This window comes from Canis lupus, chromosome 22 (assembly GCF_011100685.1).
Source record: "Canis lupus familiaris isolate Mischka breed German Shepherd chromosome 22, alternate assembly UU_Cfam_GSD_1.0, whole genome shotgun sequence".
Classification (NCBI taxonomy): domain Eukaryota; kingdom Metazoa; phylum Chordata; class Mammalia; order Carnivora; family Canidae; genus Canis; species Canis lupus.
Genome location: NC_049243.1, coordinates 13,112,728 through 13,132,111, shown reverse-complemented (window position 1 = coordinate 13,132,111; position 19,384 = coordinate 13,112,728). Strand labels below are relative to the sequence as shown.

At 34.2% G+C, this 19,384-nt stretch overlaps 1 long non-coding RNA gene across 1 annotated transcript in view; it reads left to right on the top strand.

Moving 5' to 3' along the window:
• The window catches only part of LOC111091836, a 94,899-nt gene extending 81,178 nt beyond the window's left edge, over positions 1-13,721 (top strand). The window contains exons 6-7 of the long non-coding RNA XR_005376316.1: positions 9,965-10,007; positions 13,514-13,721. This is a non-coding gene — a long non-coding RNA (uncharacterized LOC111091836). The remainder of the gene's footprint in view (positions 1-9,964; positions 10,008-13,513) is intronic.
• Positions 13,722-19,384: the final 5,663 nt, after the last annotated feature.

The following is a 19,384-nucleotide window of genomic DNA, read 5'->3' as shown; positions in this document are numbered from 1 at the left end:
TTCTTTTTTAAAACTTTATTTCCCTGGGCCCATATGTGCATCACTTACCAATATAGTACATTCTTTTTTTTTTTTTTTTTTTTTTTAGCTTTACCAAGGTATGATTGAAGCTAATATAATTGAAGCTAATATAATATAATTGAAGGTAATATATTTAAAGAGTTCATTGTGATTATTTGATCTATATATATACTGTGAAGGGATTTTCAACATTAAGTTAATAATTTCATGACCTTATTTATTGATTTGGTGAGAACTTAAGTTCTCATCTCTTAGCAAATTTCAGTTATACAATACACTGTTATCAATAATCTTCACTGTGTTATACATTAGATCCTTACAACTTATTTATCCTATAACTTAAAATTTGTATCTTTTTACCAAGTTCTTAATTTCCCAGCCCTCAGATGTTGTCAACAACCATTCTACTACTCTCTGTTTATGAGTTTCTGTTTGTTTATTTGCTTACGATTCTACCTATTATTGATAAAATGCAGTATTTGTCTTTTTTTGTCTGGCTTATGTCACCTAGCAAAGGGCCCTTCAGTTTCATCTACACTGTTGTAAATGGCAGCATTTCTGTCTTTTTATGGCTAAATAATATTCCATTGTATATACATTTACCACATATTCTTTATCCATTCATCTGTCAATGGAAACAGATTATTTCCATGTATTGGCTATTGCAAATAAAGGCTCAGTGAACACGGGAATGCAGATACCTCTTCAAGACAGCAATTTTGTTCCTTTGGATATATAACCAGAAGTGGGATGCCAGATCATATGCCAATTCTATTTTTCATTTCTTGAAAAACATCCATATTCTTCTCCATAGTGAATATACCACTTTACATAACCACCAACAATGCACAAGGGTTTCCTTTTCTGCACATCCTCATCAGAATACGTTATCTCTTGTCCTTAAAAAAAAAGATTTATGTATGTATGTGTGTATGTATGTATGTATGTATGTATGTATTTGAGAGAGAAAGAGAGAGAGAGCAAGAACATGAGAGCAAGTGGAGGGCCAGAGTGAGAGGGAGAAGCAGACTCTCTGCTAAGCATGGAGCTGGATGCAGGGCTCAATCTCACAACTCTGAGATCATGACTTGAGCCAAAATCAAGAGTTAGTTGCTTAAAACTGAGCCAACCAGGTGCCCCTCTTGTCCTTTTGATGAGACATCCTAACAGGTATGAGGTGATAGTTCACTGTGGTTTTGACTAGGATTTCCCTGATGATTATTGATATTGAGCACTTTCAGTGTACTACCTAGTCATTTATATGTCTTCTCTGGAAAAAAAAATATTTATTCAAGTATGTTGTCCATTTTTCTTTTTTTGTTTTCTTTTTTTTCTTATTTATTTATGATAGTCACACACAGAGAGAGAGAGAGAGATGCAGAGACACAGGCAGAGGGAGAAGCAGGCTCCATGCACCAGGAGCCCGCCGTGGGACTCGATCCCGGGTCTCCAGGGTCGCGCCCTGGGCCAAAGGCAGGCACCAAAACGCTGCGCCACCCAGGGATCCCTGTAGTCCATTTTTCAATTGAGATATTTGTGTTTCTGCTATTGAGTTATAGGAATTCTTTATATATTTTCGATATTAATCCCTTATTGCAGAGTTGGTTGGCAAATATTTTCTCCCATTCCATAGGCTGCCTTTTATTTTCTTGATGTTCTCCTTTGCTGTGCAAAAGTTTTTTTTATATCGTTTTTATGTAACCCTACTTTATTTTTGTTGCTTATGCTTTTTGTCAAATCTGAGAAATTATCTTAAGACCAATGTCAAAGAGCCTACCATCTATCTTTTCTTCCAGAACATTTATGTGCTCAAGTCTTACATGAAATCTGCAAATCAATTTTAAGTTTATTTTTATGTATGGTGTTATATAGTGGTTCAGTTGCATTTTCCAGTATAACCAGTATCGAACTGATCTTTAATCAGGATTGTATCTGCACCCATTGCTCAGGGGATTGTTTTTATTTAAGGGAATCTAAATCCTTAGCATTGAGTCATCACAGTAATAACAATCATCTTGAAGTCTGTTTTATTAATTCCTAAATTTAATATTAACAAGCACAAATACCTAGATTGGTAATAAATTCCTTGACATAACCCATTAAGGTGGAAATCTTTTTGGCAGCGGTTTGGTGCTGCCTTCAGCCCAGGGTGTGACACTGGGGTCCTGGGATCGAGTCCCATGTCAGGCTCCCTGCATGGAGCCTGCTTTTCCCTCTGCCTGTGTCTCTGCCTCTCTCTCTCTCTCTGTGTGTCTCTAATAAATAAATAAAATCTTTTTTTAAAAAAAAACGGTGGATATCTTTTAATTATGTGTGCTCATATAAACTTATTTGAATTACAAGCACTCCTTGAATAATTTTTGTACATTAGCAAATATTCCCAATTCTCTAACCATACCAGCAGGATGTGATCCATTTAATAATTTTGATATGGACCTCATATTCATGGTGAACACAAGACAATGTTTTTCTCACTTCTATTCTAGGGGTGGTCTCAGTGGTAATTTTGATTAGAGTTTTTCTAACCAGGGCAGGAATCTCTAGTACTGATTCGTTCTTTTCCAAATACGTGAAGAATTAGTAGACACTCTCCTTTGGACTTTCCTAACTATGAAACTTATTTCCCATTTCTCTAATATTCTTGAAGATCTTCACAAATAACATTGTAGCCATTTCAAAATTGTTTTGCTCACAACGGCCCCATGGAAGTACCAAATCACGATGTCTGTCAGGCAAAGGCACTTTGATTTTTATCCCTCAAAAATAAAAGAATTAGCTCCTTTTAAAGAGTTTACAGGTACTGTGGCATTGATAAAGAACTGTCTCAAATTTGAAGCTACTCAGACTGGCCCATTTTAGTAAAGGCCCATCTTGCTGAAGAAGCCAGACATAATTGCCAGTAGTTCACAATTCTTTTCCTTGATCTTTGATTACCTAACTTTCTAACTTAAAATGATTGAGTCAACAGCATCTACTTGTCACAAGAAATAAACTCTATAATCATTCTCCTATCTTCACACACTTCGTTTAACACAATATCCCCTTAAAAACTCCACAGAGCTGCCTGAGACTGATACCAACAGCTTTGGTAACATAATTACCTGTTTACTACCCCCAAACTTCCTTGCTGAGAATATGTTCTCCCCTTTAAAAATGTAGTCCCAGCATCTCTTTCTGGCATGAAAACGCACCTGCTCTAATTCTAATCTAGATCTTAAAAAAAAGGATCAATATGTACTGTTAGCCATTGACTTCTATAAACTCCATAGGAGGTGATTAATTTTCTCTGAAAGTAATACATCAGAAAATCATTTAGGGCAGGGAATTAGCCTTAATATAGCTATAACATTTCTTTTATTTCTACCGGAACTACAAAAAGTCTCTGTTCATATACTACAAAATGTCAGGAGACACTCCATAAATTATATGGCTAGTTGACTACTGCTACAGTGAAGACTCAGACTTTTACAGAAAAATTGCAATTTCTCCAAAATCCATGATAGAATCAACTTACAACTTTTGAGAATTTTAATGCTCCCATTCTAATATCATCATAGAAGCCAAATAAGCTAGAGACCAAGGGAGGAATACCTAGCTATATAGGTCTTGGATTTCAAATACTATCATGCATAGAATTTCTGCTTCAGCTCTCATGCTATAGAACTCTGAGCTGGCTATCTCCACAATTGGGAACTGCACTAAAAGCTATGTTGGGTAAACCACTGGAGAATAGTAAAAAAATTAATAATAATAATAATAATAATAATAATAATAATAAAATCACAATTCTGATGTTTGATTTACATTTATTTGCATATATTTTTAAAATATATGTTTTCTACATAATTCAATGTACATTTTTATATTTGTAAAATTGCATATATGAAGTACTTATATACACATATGTGTGTATTGAAGTGCTTTCAAAAAATTTTACTGGTAGGGCCAAATAATAAGGAAAATTGTAGAAACTATTGCCATTGTAGAAACTATTACTACTAATTGTAGAAACTATTAGTCTAAATGACTGCTTTAACTCCATAATTCCAGAAACCTGGGAGCCTGTCCTAAGCCCCAAAAGGGAGATTTAAAATTGATTTGATGCTTGGGAGATTTTGAAAGAACCACCATACTATTTTCCGGAGTGGCTGTGTGAGTTTACTTATCTCACCAGCACTGTATGAGTGATCCAGTTTCTCTACATCCTCATCATTTGGTGTTGTCACTATTTTTTAAAATTTATTTTTAGCTATTCTTATAGGTAAGTAGTGACATGTAAACAAGCAGCTATCATACAACCCAGCAAAGTGCTTTCCTTAGAATTAATTTCAGAAAAATGAAAACTTGTCTTCATTAAAAAACCTGTATATGAATGCATATAACAACTTTATTCATAATAACAAAACTTGGACTCAACCCAGATATTCTTTAACATGTGAATAAACAACTGGACTCAACCCAGATATTCTTTAACATGTGAATAAACAACTCTAGTACTCTAAATCATGGGATCTGATTCAGCAATAAATACAGAATCACTTTTAAGAGACATACAAACCTGTATGAATCTCTAGAGAAGTATGCTGAGTAAAAAAATAAGTCCCCAAATGTTACATACAGTATGATTCCACTTATATAATATTCTTGAAATGGCAAATTATAGACATGGATAACAAGTTAGTGGGTGCCAGAGGTTAAGGAGAAGGTATGTGAGTGAAGGAGGTATGGCTATCAATAGGCAAAATGAAGAACCCAGGTGCTGATAGAAATGTTCTGTATCTTAACTCCATCAATGTCAATATCCTACTCATGATACTGTCCTACAGTTTTGCAAGATGACACCCTTAGAGGAAATTGGATTAAAGGGTACATGGGATTTTTCTGTATCATCTTTTACATCTGCATGTAAATCTATAATTATCTCAAAATAAAGAGTTTGATTCAACAAGCAATGTGTGCCATCTTTTCCTATTTTGGCCAATCCTCCAAAAACAGAAGTTAATATTTTTATGCCCTGGTGGTCCTTCCCTAAAGAAATGGTGAAAGAGGAGAAAATAGGCTACATTTCATGTAGCCAAATGAAGATTGTTATAAAGTTCAAAACTCCTGAACATATTTTCCATCCCATATCATCTTTACAGCAATAAAAAACATTTTCCATATTTTGTAATTAATATATTCCAATTGCACTTTTCACATATCTGAATTTCAAGGTGACATTTAATATGATAGTAATCAACTCTTCACATTGACCTCTTTTCTAAAATATTTCACCTTCAAGTATTTAAATTTTTAAAATGCTTACTAAGTGGCTCTTTCAATAGTTTAGCTAAATGAATTGATTCTTCAAACAATACAGTATGTTAATTCTCTATTTCTTAATCTCCATACTTGTTTCAAGGCAAACACCCTAAAACAATATATTCTGAATGTATCATCCTAGCTCTCTCCAGAATGTAAAGTCAAGCACATATCGTTTTTATTGTCTCAAATTTATATAAAATTATATAGAAAACTTTATAAAAATTCTTTATTTTAGTTGAAACTCCTGGAATTATTCCTACAAATATGATATGGAAAATAATAATGTATCTTTCCAAAAATGTCTTAAAATATAAACTTAAATTCCACTCTGAAAGGATGAAGTAGATCTACTTTTTCCTATACCTCTACTAACTATAACTAAAGGTTCTGGATATCTTTTTTTTTTTAATTTTTATTTATTTATGATAGTCACAGAGAGAGAGAGAGAGAGGCAGAGACACAGGCAGAGGGAGAAGCAGGCTCCATGCACCGGGAGCCCGACGTGGGACTCAATCCCAGGTCTCCAGGACAGTGCCCTGGGCCAAAGGCAGGCGCCAAACCGCTGCGCCACCCAGGGATCCCTGGATATCTTATATAAGATAATCTAAGAAGATACTTACAGAGACTAAGAGCATTGAGGAAACTTCCAACCCAAGAAAATTCAGTGGTTACTTCCCTGGGTCTTCTTTTTGCCTCACATATCAAAGACTTGGAGCCTAAAAAGATGGAAACCTATAACAGTCAAGAATGGTCTAACTGAAGCCTGCTTTCTCAGAAAACAAAACAAAACAAAACAAAACAAAAAACAAAAAAACAACTTAGCAGGAAAGTAAAGCCCTTAGAGGTAACAGCTTTTCAAAGCAAATATCTCAGAAAAAAAAAAAGCCTGAATCATTCCTATATTGCTGATGGAAATGCGAAAGACTATAACCATCCTTGAAAATTTTGGCATGCAACCACCATATGACCCAACAATTGCACTCCTGGAAATTTATCCCAGAAAAGCAACAACTTAGGTTCATACAAAAACCTATAAACGAATTTTTATAGCAACTTTATTTTCTGTAGCCAAAACATCAAAACCATCTATGTGTCCTTTAGTGGGCAAATAGTTAAACTGTAGTTTTTACATATCTTGGAATACTACTCAGCAATAAAAAGGAACCCACGAATGAAACATGCAACAACCTGTCTGAAGATCTACTAGAGAATTATCCTGAGGGGAAAAAAATCCCCCAAAGGATGGAGATTATATATATATATATATATATATATATATATATACATATATATAATTGATTCTATTTGTATAATACTCATGAAATGACAAAATTATGAAAAACAGATTAATATTCTACAGAGCTAAGTCTATTCCCCAGAAAAAAAAATTAGTGACTCTGAAAAGGTAAAGGGGCTGGGGGTAGAGGTGAGGGGGGGTGGGGGTGGCTACTGGAGGGAAATGGGAGGAATCCTCCTGGTGATGGAATGTTCTGTATCCTGATTGCATTAATAACAATACCCTGCCTGTAATATTTGAGCCACATTTTTATATGTTGGGAGCACTGTGGGAAACTATGTCATAGTAATTAGGTCTCTCTGTTCTATTGCTTAAAACTACCTGTGAATCTATAGTTATCCCAAAATAAAGTTAAAAAAAATTAACTCTAGAGTATAAAATCATGTAGTAAAGATGCAGTTATGTAATTGTAAACATCTTTCCATTTTGTTCTATAAATAAATGTAAGAACTTAGGTGCTCATATATATAAGGATATTTAAGAAAGTAATTGCTAATAAATATATTAAAGTGAAATAGTAATGGGGAAAATTATTGTCAAAATTAATTGAAATGTATTATTCTTAAAACCTAAGCATTAAACTTAAAACTAGTGAAGAGAAAAGAAGTCTTTCTAGTAAAATAAAAAAACTGGTTAATGTTATACCAATATAATAGAAATATAATATTTATATCAATAATCACCTATGAAAAATAGAAAATAAATTTTTCTTAGAATTAGTATGACATATATTACATGATTAGAACTGTAATTCTGAAAAATCATTTGTATTGAAGTAAATGCAAGAACTGAGAACCACAAAAATAAAGGCAAATGTTGATAATTCTATGTACATAATTGACTGTCTTGATGAAACTGAAAATTTATAATATTGTCCAATTTAGCATCAGCATTTAAAACCACATGCATTATTACGAGGACATTCCTATTCTAATAATAGGTTATTGCAATGCACTAGGCCACGAAAGAACCTACTATTATAATGAGTTCAAACTAGATTCATCTGAGTCATAAAAATATAATGATAATAATATAATGGTAATGATGATAAAGTGACTTGTACTAGGTCACTATAGTGAGTCAGGAGTAAATGTAGTTAGAAAACTTAGGTGATCAGCCTATCCACTAAATCATGCTGCCTTTCCAATTTTAAGCACTCAATAATAATGCATATTCATTAAACATGTAACAGCAAAAATTAAAAAGCAATACATCCTGGCTGTTTAAAGGGGAATAAATGGTTTCCACTTCTGGTCATTTTCCTTCTGCACCTATGGTATTACCTAAGATATTAATCTCCTTTATTATTTCTGGAAATTGTTGGCTTTAACTGACTGCCTATTGCCAGCTCTATCTTTTGCTATGCTTAGAGGAATAGAGAAATTCAATTCTGTAACCAGATCAAATGAAAAGGCTATTGTATTAGTTTTTAGGGCTGCCAAAACAAAGAACCACGGGGTGCTCAACAACAGAAATTTATTTCCTCACAGTTCTGGAGGCTAGAAGTCCAAGATCAATGTGTCAGCAGATTTGGCTCCTCTTAAGTCCATAAGGAAAAGATCTGTTTCAGGCCTTTCTCTTCGGCTTCTAGATGGTCATCTTCTCCCTGTATCTTTGCATCATCCTCCCTCCATCAGTGTCTATGTCTAAAGTTCCTCTTCTTATACCACCACCAATCATATTGGATTAGGGACTATCCTAATATCCTCATTTTAACTTCATTGCTCATGTGAGGATCCTGTCTGTAAATATGGTCACATTCTGAGATACTAGAGGTGAGGACTTCAGCATACAAATTTTGGAGGATTCACAGTTCAGCTCATAACAAACAATGCCTTAAATTTTGTTTCGGTGAAAGCATGAGAATGATAAGAAGAAAGTGAATGCAAGGATTTATGACTTTAAAAATACTATCAGGGATGCCCCCTAGGGGGGCTCAGTGGTTGAGTGTCTGCCTTCAGCTCCGGTCCTGATCCCAGGGTCTGGGATCAGGTCCTGCACCTGGGTCTATGCGAGGAGCCTGCTTCTCTCTCTGCCTATGTCTCTGCTTCTCTCTGTGTGTGTCTCTCATGAATAAATAAATAAAATCTTAAAAAGATAAAAAAAAACTATCAAATATTATATTAAATGACCATCTTTGTAAGGGCAAGAAGTTAGGATTTTATTTAACTTTGGTAAACATTGATATATCTTGTAGAATTTCCTTTTTTTTAATAATTTTTTAAAGATTTTATTTCATAGAGACAGACAGAGAAATAGAGACAGAGAGAGAGACACAGGCAGAGGGAGAAGCAGGCTCCATGCAGAGAGCCTGACATGGAACTTGATCCTGGGTCTCCAGGATCTCACCCCAGGGTGCAAGCAGCGCTAAACCACTGCGCCACTGGGGCTGCCCTCTTGTAGAATTTCAAAGGAACATCAGCAAGGTATTAGAAGGATTATTCATCCTATGTATAATTAAAATCTATAATTGAATTATATGATTTTATTAAGACTGACTAGGTAAAAATGAACATTTTGGGCAATTAATTCTTGTCCTTAAAATGTAATTGAGTTGTAGTTATCTTTATCCACACAATTACAAAAGAAAATATATATCCAGAAATGTTTTCTGATGTATCACAGTTTAGGAGATGGAATAGTCTGCAAGCAATTGACTCAAATGCTTCCATTGTCAAGATTATTTTTAGAATTATCATCATCAGTAGGGCATTGATGCTACTGTATGTCAATTATTAATAATATCAAATATTAAATTTTTTAAAATAAAAATATACTCGCCCTTCATCATCATTTTCTGCTATCTTATAGGAAAGACATGACACTCCTCTGTATAGTAGGATCATTCAGTTTTCTCCTGAAAACTAAAGGTCCATAAGTTAAAATAGTTAACACTGATTAATTTGATAGAGATTCAGACTGAGGTACTAGATAAAAAAGCAATGTGGCTAAGGTATCATCAGATTGACTTCATTGCCAGTGAGGAAGATGCCCCATTTGGCTTTAATGTAGAAACTTGTTTTAGAGTTTGTTAGAAGAGTAAAATAACTCAAGAGCAGAAAAAAAAAATCAGTTCTTCTTTACTTAAGGCACACACATGCATGTAGGTACACACACAGGAGAGGGAGAGAAAAATAATCTTAACAAAAAGCAGAAATAGCAGTCTATGCCCAGGATCATCAAGCTCTGAGTTCAGTTATAGTGTTAAACATATAGTATTGTAGAATGTGTGTACTTTACATACAAAATACTTTAAAGGTCAGAATCAATCAACTGTATTTTACTTGTCATGCCTGCTGGGCTTATCCAATATAATAGAACAAATTCTGTTCTGTATTTTAGTTCTGTCCCAGCCTGATTGATACTCTACAAACCCATTATGAAGGTCAGTATATTTTGGGTCAAAGACTTGTGAAATGAAAAAAAAAATGAAGTGAAAATAAGCACATACAACTTGTGGAGATAAAGATTTAATCAACCCTATAGGTAACAAAGTGTGGTAGCCATGCAGTAGTTCCTAAGAGCCTTGTAAAATGTTTATGTGTCACATAATTTTATAATATGAAGAAAACTTTCCTCTATCAACTTTTTTTTTGTAGCCTGAGGACTAAAACAGTTATTTACAGGTTTTATTATTTGGGACATAAAAATACACTAAACTGAAAGAGTGAAAAGAAGTTCTGATGTAATGTGCCAATCATGGCCAATTTCCAATATAATACTATATTAAAAAATCTGAAGATGCAAACTAGCACTTGTTATATACAATATAAAAGGACAAGTAGTAGTTACTACTTATTGTCACCATTTATAAAGATATAAAATAGGGACTAAATGCATCATGATATTATAGAACTTTTTCTAGAGTGTGGAAGAAAAATGCATGAATACAATGTATATGGACTAATTGATAGAATCACATTAACATTGTACTATAGTTTCTAGTCCTCTATTTGGGGTGTATGCTTCTAAGGGAAAAAAATGATCCTTTATTCAGCACTGGCTTGCATTTATAAATAAGGACAATTATTTATGAAAAAATGATTAAAAATGCTTTATGATGATTTTAGAGTAGCCTCTTGGCAACACTTTCCCTGAAAACTGAGCAATTAATTCAGATTTGGTTAGCTCTTTAAAACTTTGAATGTACTTTTATATATATTATCCCAGTTGCCTATTTCCTACAGACAAAGGCTGTATAAGTCTTACTACAAGTCTATTTTTTTTAAGATTTTATTTAAAATTTTATTTAAAATTTTATTTATTTGAGAAAGAGAAAGAGCCTGAGAGAGACAGCATGAGTAGGAAGGGGTAGTGGGAAAGGGAGAGAGAATTTTAAGCAGACTCCCCGCTGAGAGTAGAACCTGACAGGGCTCAATCCCATGACCCTGAGATACAACCCAAGCTGAAACCAAGAGTTGGATGCCCAACTGAATGTGCCACCCAGGTGCCCTAGGATCCATAACTTCTTAAATACAATAACGAAATATAAAAATATAGTAAAATTTACATTTTTCTCACCACTCTCTAGGGAGTAAAACTGACTTGAATTGAGGTGAAAAAACCTATGGATCAGTCTGAAAATACATTTCATTAAAAGGTAGAGATATGTTAGCTGTTGCAGATCATGCTGGGGCCATTTTATATATCTAACATGTGGAACAAGCAAAATAAAATTGAAGTCTGAAATATATGTAGCCCCAATATACTTTTACCCCAAGGTAAACGATTGCCTACCTGTTTTCCATGGAAATGAGGACAGCAAGGCTGGTAAAGTTTGAGCTGCTCAAGATTATATAAACTACCTCAACAGTATAAAGTAGCTATTACTATTTCCATAGATCCACTGTGAAAAAATTAAGACCAAGAGTTCTAGTAATTTGCCAAATGAACCACAACTAAAGGTTGTTTGAACGGACAATAGAATTTCTGTCAAAGTAAATCACATTCTTAATTGTATACTATCTGGCTTCTTAATACTTCTGGTTCGTATTATTTGCTTGCTTATTTCTTGTTATTTCTATAAATCATTTTGTGGCTCCATTACGACTGCTATACAAATGTCAACTCCGATATGGTTAAAAATAGATTTTATCATTTAGCTAATGCCAAAGTAAATCTACTAATCAACTGACAGAACATTGGTTTCTGTAAATCCAATAAGCATCTTTTAAAATGTCTTCTACATTCCTTACTGTGCCCTACATCATACTTTTCTATTATGTCCTCATATATCCTTAGACATTCCCTTTTAAACTACTTCACTTTTTGGGGGCACCTGGGTGGCTCAGTGGTTGAGCATCTGCCTTTTTGGCTTATGTCATCATCCCGGGGTCCTGGGGTCAAATCCCACATCAGGTTCCTTGCCGGAAGCCTGCTTCACTCTCTTCCTGTGTCTCTGCCTCTCTGTGTCTCTCATGAATAAATACATAATTTTTTTTTTAAACCCAAAAACTACTTCACCTTTTTGATTTCTCTTTCCCTGCTAGGGCTCTTTCCCTGCTAGAGCTACATGGTGCACTCTCAGGTTATGTAACATTGTGCTCCAGAGTTATCTCACTTAAAAGGGCTCCCTTAAAATCGTCTTTCCCCCATCATTACTGTGCCTTCTTTTCCTTTATTCTTTTCATAAGAATAATTTTCCTAATTTATACTGTAATTTTATTTATTTATTTATTTATTTATTTATTTATTGGTTGGTTACCAGTTTTCTCCTATTAGAATGTAAGTCCTCTGAAAGACTTACTTCCATGTACTTCCTCCCATCCTAGTATCATATAGTAGAAGGACAACATGGTGGACAAAAGCATGCAGTGAATGAATAATCTGTTCCATCACCAAGATCAAGAAATCATCATCAACAACTTATCTCTTGCAAGTAACTTGGTCACCTATGTCTTTGATCTCTTACATGTCCCCCTCATGGCAGCCTGTTTTCTATTCTGCATCTAGATTTATTACTTTAAAAAATAAATTTAAAAATAGCCTTATTTAAATCTGTTTATTTTCCTCCTAATACTCCATTTGCAAGAGCTTAAAGCATTTGAGTGGCTTGTTGTTCTAAATCCATAACATATTCCAGAACATTCTTTACAGACTGATCCCTGCCTACTTCATCAACAAATTTGTCCTCATTTGGTTTCACTCCTTATTTCCTTTTTCTGTTATCTCAGTATTCTTCCTTCAGCTCTTATATTAACTCTCCAATTGCTTCCTCCATGTAGGCCGTCTGTCAGAGAGGCTCCTCTGCCCAGAAGAGACCCTTTCCTTTCTACCACATACCCCTCTCTCTTAGATACTTCTCTTTGTTTGTTTCAGATCTAAATTTTCAGATCACTTTCTTTAACAAATCTTTCTGTGACCCCTGAAAATGTCAAAAGTCTTTCTAAACATGTTTCCAGAGCCTCAAAATTTCTTCTTCTTTGTATAGTTACCACAGTTATAGTTTCACATGTATATGTACATAAACATATGTGAGGGTATTTGCCAAATGCCTATCTCATTCAGTAATCTGTAAATCTCACAAGAGTGGGTGCCTGGTTTTCACTTTGCCATTGCTATGTACTGAATATATGTGTCCCATGGGCCTCCATTTATATGTTGAACCCTAATTCCCAACATGATAGTATTTGAATGTGATGACTTTGGAGGTAATTGGATTTGGATGAGGTCATAAGGGGTAAAACCTCCATGATGGAATTAGTGCTCTTATAAGGGAATGAAGAGATACGAGATCTCTCTAACATGGAGGATAAGCAAGAAGATGACCATCTATAAACCAGAAAGAAGGGTTTCACAGAAAAATCAATGAAGCTGGCATCCAACCTCCAAAAATGTGAGAAATAAATGTGTGCTGTTTAAGCCACCTAACCTATAGTATTTTTGTTATAGTAACCTGAAGTAAGAGACTCCTGTATCAACAGTTCTTCACACAATGCCTAACATAACAGGAACTCAAATACTACTTATAAAGTGAAGAAATGGCTGGTTGAATAAATGAATGATATATTGGACCTTAAGATACCCACTCTACCACAAAGGAAGAAGCTGCCATACTAATATATGGCTCTGACTGCTCTTTTAAGTAAAAACAACAAAAAACAGTATGAATAAAAAGATGAATTTTGCAACATGATTTAACTTTCTTTCCATATATTTCCTTTATACCCATTCCATCTTTTCACTAAGGTTATAGAAATATTTCATTACAATATCATTTGCCTGGTGGTTGGAGGCATTCTGTGAGTCTTTGGTGGGGCGGGAGGGAGTCTTGCTATTAATGATGAGCATCGAAGGAAATAGCATTGAGATAAATCATAAACAAATACAGATAAGTATCTTGATGGGGGACAGGAAAGCATAATCAATAAGAAATCTAGCTAATATAATTAGTGTCTTGGTGTATATGATTATAGGATGATGTGTTCCAATATAATGCAAAGGGAGAAGACTAATTAGCTTATCTTTTTAATGGACAGAGCAGAAACATAACTTGCAAAGGCAAAAAAAAAAAAAATCCAACCAAACACACACAGCAGTTCAAAACCAGTAATATCTCAGAAGGTAGAACACATTTATGGTTCTACTCTTTCATACAAACACGATACATACATTTGTGTATTTGTATGTACAAAATTAAACTAAGTAATTTCCATAAAAAGAGATAACCAAAATTAATTGCCAACCACAGTTATAAAGATTTGACTTTTTTTTTCAAATAGGATATTGAATTATTTAGTTCTTCTGATCCAGTACTAATTAAATATTATGATATATAGGGTTGCCTATTTTTAACCAACAGTTTTGAGTCAGGAAAATATAAAATGTGACAAAATGAATCCAATTATATCTATGTCACCTCAATCACCTGATTTTTAATATGATCTGTAGTAAGTGGGAGAAAAATAAAATAAAATCAACAAAGTTATCCAATTAATGAATTATTTTAAAACACAAATATGAGCTTCTTGTTTTTTTCCATTTTTCTAATGGAGATTCAAGGTGTTTACTTAAACACAATCAATTTAGCAATATATAGAATGAATTACAGATTTGGATATAACAACATATATTTGTGGGCATGTAATGATTTGAGTCATAAAATAATTAGAGCCTTAATTTCTGTGAAGCTGTGCTCTAAGGATAGAGAATCTAAACATATATTTGCTAACAATGGCATTTAAAGCATTTTATAAAAAACAAGTTACTTAAACTCCATAATGTCTGTTTAGGGAAGACAAGACAGATTCAAAGGTAATAAATCAAAGTAAATGCACAATTTTTAGTGTTCACAAACTCTCACAAATGCTAACCAAGATTCCGGATGTTTTAATTTCTGCATCACATTTTATTTTAGCATTTATTGTAGCATTATCTAAGGGAGATGACAAATAAGAATTTGAGAAAAGGAGAGGATATAGAAAGTAGAAGTATAAGTATACTTGGATTACATTCTGGCTTCCACCAGTTACTAATTGTGTTATATTAAGACAATTAGAAAATGCTCAATAATACTTACTCTAGATGATCGTAAGGATTAAATCTTTCTTTTTTTATTTAAAGATTTTATTTATTTATTCATGAAAGACACAGAGAGAGCAAGAGAGGCAGAGACGCAGGCAGAGGGAGAAGCAGGCTCCATGCAGGGAGCCCGACGTAGGACTCGATCCCAGGTCTCCAGGGTCAGGCCCTGGGCTGAAGGCGGCACTAAACCGCTGAGCCACGTGGGCTGCCCAAGGATTAAATACTTCATGTAAAACATGTAACATGTTAACAAAGAGAAATAATGTTAGGTAAAGTGCTATAGTTTTTAAATAAAATGTTCAATTAATTAAATCATTAATTTTAATTCAATTGAATATAGTAGGCATTATTTTTCTCTGCACTATATTGTTTAGCTTTGACAGTTTTTTTTTTTTCCTTTTTGCCCACAAATACTAAATTGGATGCTGATTCAAGCCTGGTGTGAATTGTTATTGGATGTTTGTTGTACACAGATTACTCAGTATGGCTGAATATGGCCATTCAAAGTGAGCTTTGATAAATTATTTATAGGGCAAAAACTACAAACAAACATACCTATGCACCTCATATCTTACTAAATGCATATTTATGGCCAGGTTGATACAGTGAGGTAAAAGACTTTAAGTTCATTTCACAAAGGCTATTCTAATGGGAGCAGACAACTCTGTAGATAAAATTTCTTCATAGAGTAATTTTGGACAGTTTTAGAAGTTCCACTAGAGCCTCTAATCTGTTGCCTGAAATTATTTTTATTAGTAAAAAAAGAATTCTGTAACTAAACACAATGCTACAATACTACAGATTTACAACCATACTATACAATGATTTGAATTTCTTCCTTTTGATCTGATGCCTTATTACTCCCACATATCTGTCACACCTGAATTGATAGCATCAGTCTCACCTCAGATCTTGAGGGAACACAGAATCTCAGGTCCTGCTTCCTACTTACTGATCTGGAATCTGTATTATAACAAGCTTCTGACTTGATTTGCATATACATTAAAGTCAGAGAATAAGGAATCTTAAAGGTAGATGACAAGCAGCAGGACTGCTGCTTAAAACCTAAGTGGATAAGAATGAGAAATAAGCTCTTTCTGGAATTATGAAAAAAAAATTCTGGAGTTACATAGGAAAAAAAAGGAGGGATGTTATAAACACAAACTAAATGAAAGATAAGACAAAAAAGAGTGCTGAATTGAAATGATTTACAATATGTTTGTATCCCATTTTTCTCCCTCTCAGAAAATATAAATGCCATCTTCTCAGATGATCAGACCACAAATCCAGAACTTACTGTTAATCATTCCCTTTTTCTTCACATCCTAAATCAAATCCATCAAGTACAGCAACTCTATTCCTAACTTTTATACTTATTATCTCTACTCTCACACTAAGTCCACACTGGTCAAGACAGACCTGACATAAAAAATCTGATATTGATATTCAATTTTGTTCCTATTCAAGAAGTCCCAGTTACCTAGAAGCCTCTGCTGCACAAATTTTCACCTTCAACATTCCTCTACAAGTAAGATATGGAGAATGTATGAAGCAGGATCTAGTTAATGAAACTTTTCTGGAGATTACTTCAAGGAAGAAAAAGATGAAATAAAGCATGATTTGTTTTATGCCAATCCATTAATGGGGTGGAGGAAAACAAAATAATTCATTGAAGATATTTAGTTTAAAATACTCAATAACCGATATGATAATTGAACTGTTTTTTAGAAAATGAGTTTTTTGGTTTTGTTTTTGGTTTTAGAAAATTAGACTTTTAATTGATACTTACTAAATGAATGCGTACAGTTGCTGAGTAGGCAGGGTTGTGGGGCTTAGAATTTTTTAGGCACAGGGAATTGTAGGCATATTTTCTGAGACAGTTCTGAATGACAGCTCTGTGGTGATGCATATTAAAACTTTGGATTTTAACCTTAAGGCAACTGGAAATTATAAGTTCCCTTATAAAAGATTTTACTTCACACAATTACCTTAACAACAACAACAAAACTAATCTTATCCTGGTAATCACTTTGCAGTGTATGTGTACCAAATCATCATAGTGTATTCCTTAATCTTACACAATGTTATATATCAATGAAGATGGAAAAATAGTGAGTGAATAGATGAATGAATGAATGGTTTCACATTTCAGTTTCACACTACAGCAATCTCTTTTCTTACAATGTGGTCAATAATTTTGTTGTTAAGACTGTTGAGAAGGAGAATAGTTAAGGCACTGTTTAGCAGGGTAGGTGCAACCTGATGAGATCCAAGGCTTAATACTAACCAATGGAGATGCAGAGAAGTGTAGTTAAAATATAATTAAGAAAGTAGAATTGATAGTTTGTAAGTTTGGATATACTATCATGTGTGATTCTCAAATTTATGGCTTCTGGATGTGGTGACTGATGACACATATTACTGAGAAAAAGAACATAAGATCAGAAATATGGTTGTAGGTCCTTAAGTAGTAATTTCGCAAGAAGAAGAAATAGTGTCCATTACCAGCATCACAAAAAACCACTCTCAAAACTAAGATGAAAAGTTTTTACAAACAGGAATGTTATATTTACATTTATATGAAATTAATTTGAATTAGATTCTATAAATAAAGTATGCTATATAATAGTGTCAATACTTGAAACATACTATATGTCAGAACATAACATTATGTACTTTAAGGTATTATTTCTTTTAAACCTTTAAAGAATCCTATGAGGTAGGTTCTATCATAATTTCCATTTTATAGATGAGAAAGTGGACTTAAAAAAGATTTTATTTATTTATTATTATTATTAATTATTATTATTATTTTATTCATGAGAGACACAGAGTGAGAAGCAGAAACATAAGCAGAGGAAAAAAGCAGGTTTCTTATGGGGAGCCTCATACGGAACTTGATCCCAGGATCACGACCGGAGCCAAAGGCAGATGATCAACCACTGAGCCACTCAGGTGCCCCCAAGAAAATGGACTTTCAAATGATTAAACAATTTACCCCATTTTACAGCGGTTATTGAATAAGCCGATATTAAACCAGAGCTACCTAAGGTCTGCATTTCACCTGTGTCAGTAAGAATTCCTCTTGAAAACAGATGGTGCAATCAAATGTGCTAATAGGTAGAAATTAATGAGGGGACTGATCAAAGACATGTGAGATGGACCAGGGAGAACCAGCAAGGAATGATTGTGAAACTATCTCTCACGGTCCAGAAGGGGCAAGATGACAGTGATGACTGTAACCCAGCAGCTAGAACACCGGCTATAATGGTGGGAGAAGTTTTCCTTAAAGGATCTGGGGACTCCGTAGAAGAACATCGAACTTGCAGCCTGGAATCACACAGGGAAATAGGTAACGACCTTACCTCTTTTAAAAATGAGATTTTATCCTGATGTAACCGACGTAATAAGGAACATTTGTGCATAAGAAGAATTTTGCATTCACTTGTGTGAGAATTTATTTGCAAGAAACACTATGTAAACACAGAAAACTATACCTAGCTGAACAGAGCAGTGTAAGGATATGCAAGCAAACATGTACAAACAACTCACATATCTATCAGCTACTTCAGTTCATTGTATGTGATAGAAGTCATGCCATCTACATTTGGTGTTATGATTTTCTTTCCCCTTTCACACAATTCTTTCTCCTCTAGAATAACCTCCAATTGGGGATCCCTGGGTGGCTCAGTGGTTTAGTGCCTGCCTTTGGCCCAAGGCGTGATTCTGGAGTCCCAGGATCGAGTCCCACATCGGGCTCCCTGAATGGAGCCTGTCTCTCTCTCTCTCTCTCTCTCTCTCTCTCTCTCTGTCTGTCTCTCATGAATGAATAAATAAAATCTTAAATAGAAAATTAAAACGAGAATTTTTTTTTAAAAAAAGAATAACCTCCAATCTACATCTTTTCCACATCCACCTACCTTCATAAGCAAACTTTGGGTCTTTTTCAATGGAAAAGGCTGTATTTATTGCAGATTTATGCATTTCTTAACCTTTTAACATGTGGAAAAGTGCTACCAGTTTCATTAGACTTTTTTTTTTTTTTTAAGATTATTCATGAGTGACACACAGAGAGAGAAAGGCAGAGATACAGGCAGAGGGAGAAGCAGGCTTCCCACAAGTAGCCTGATGTGGGACTCGATCCCGGATCCTGGGATCACGCCCTGAGCCAAAGGCAGACGCTCAACCACTGAGCCACTCAGGTGCACCTAGACCTGTTTTTAATGTAGGTTTTAAATA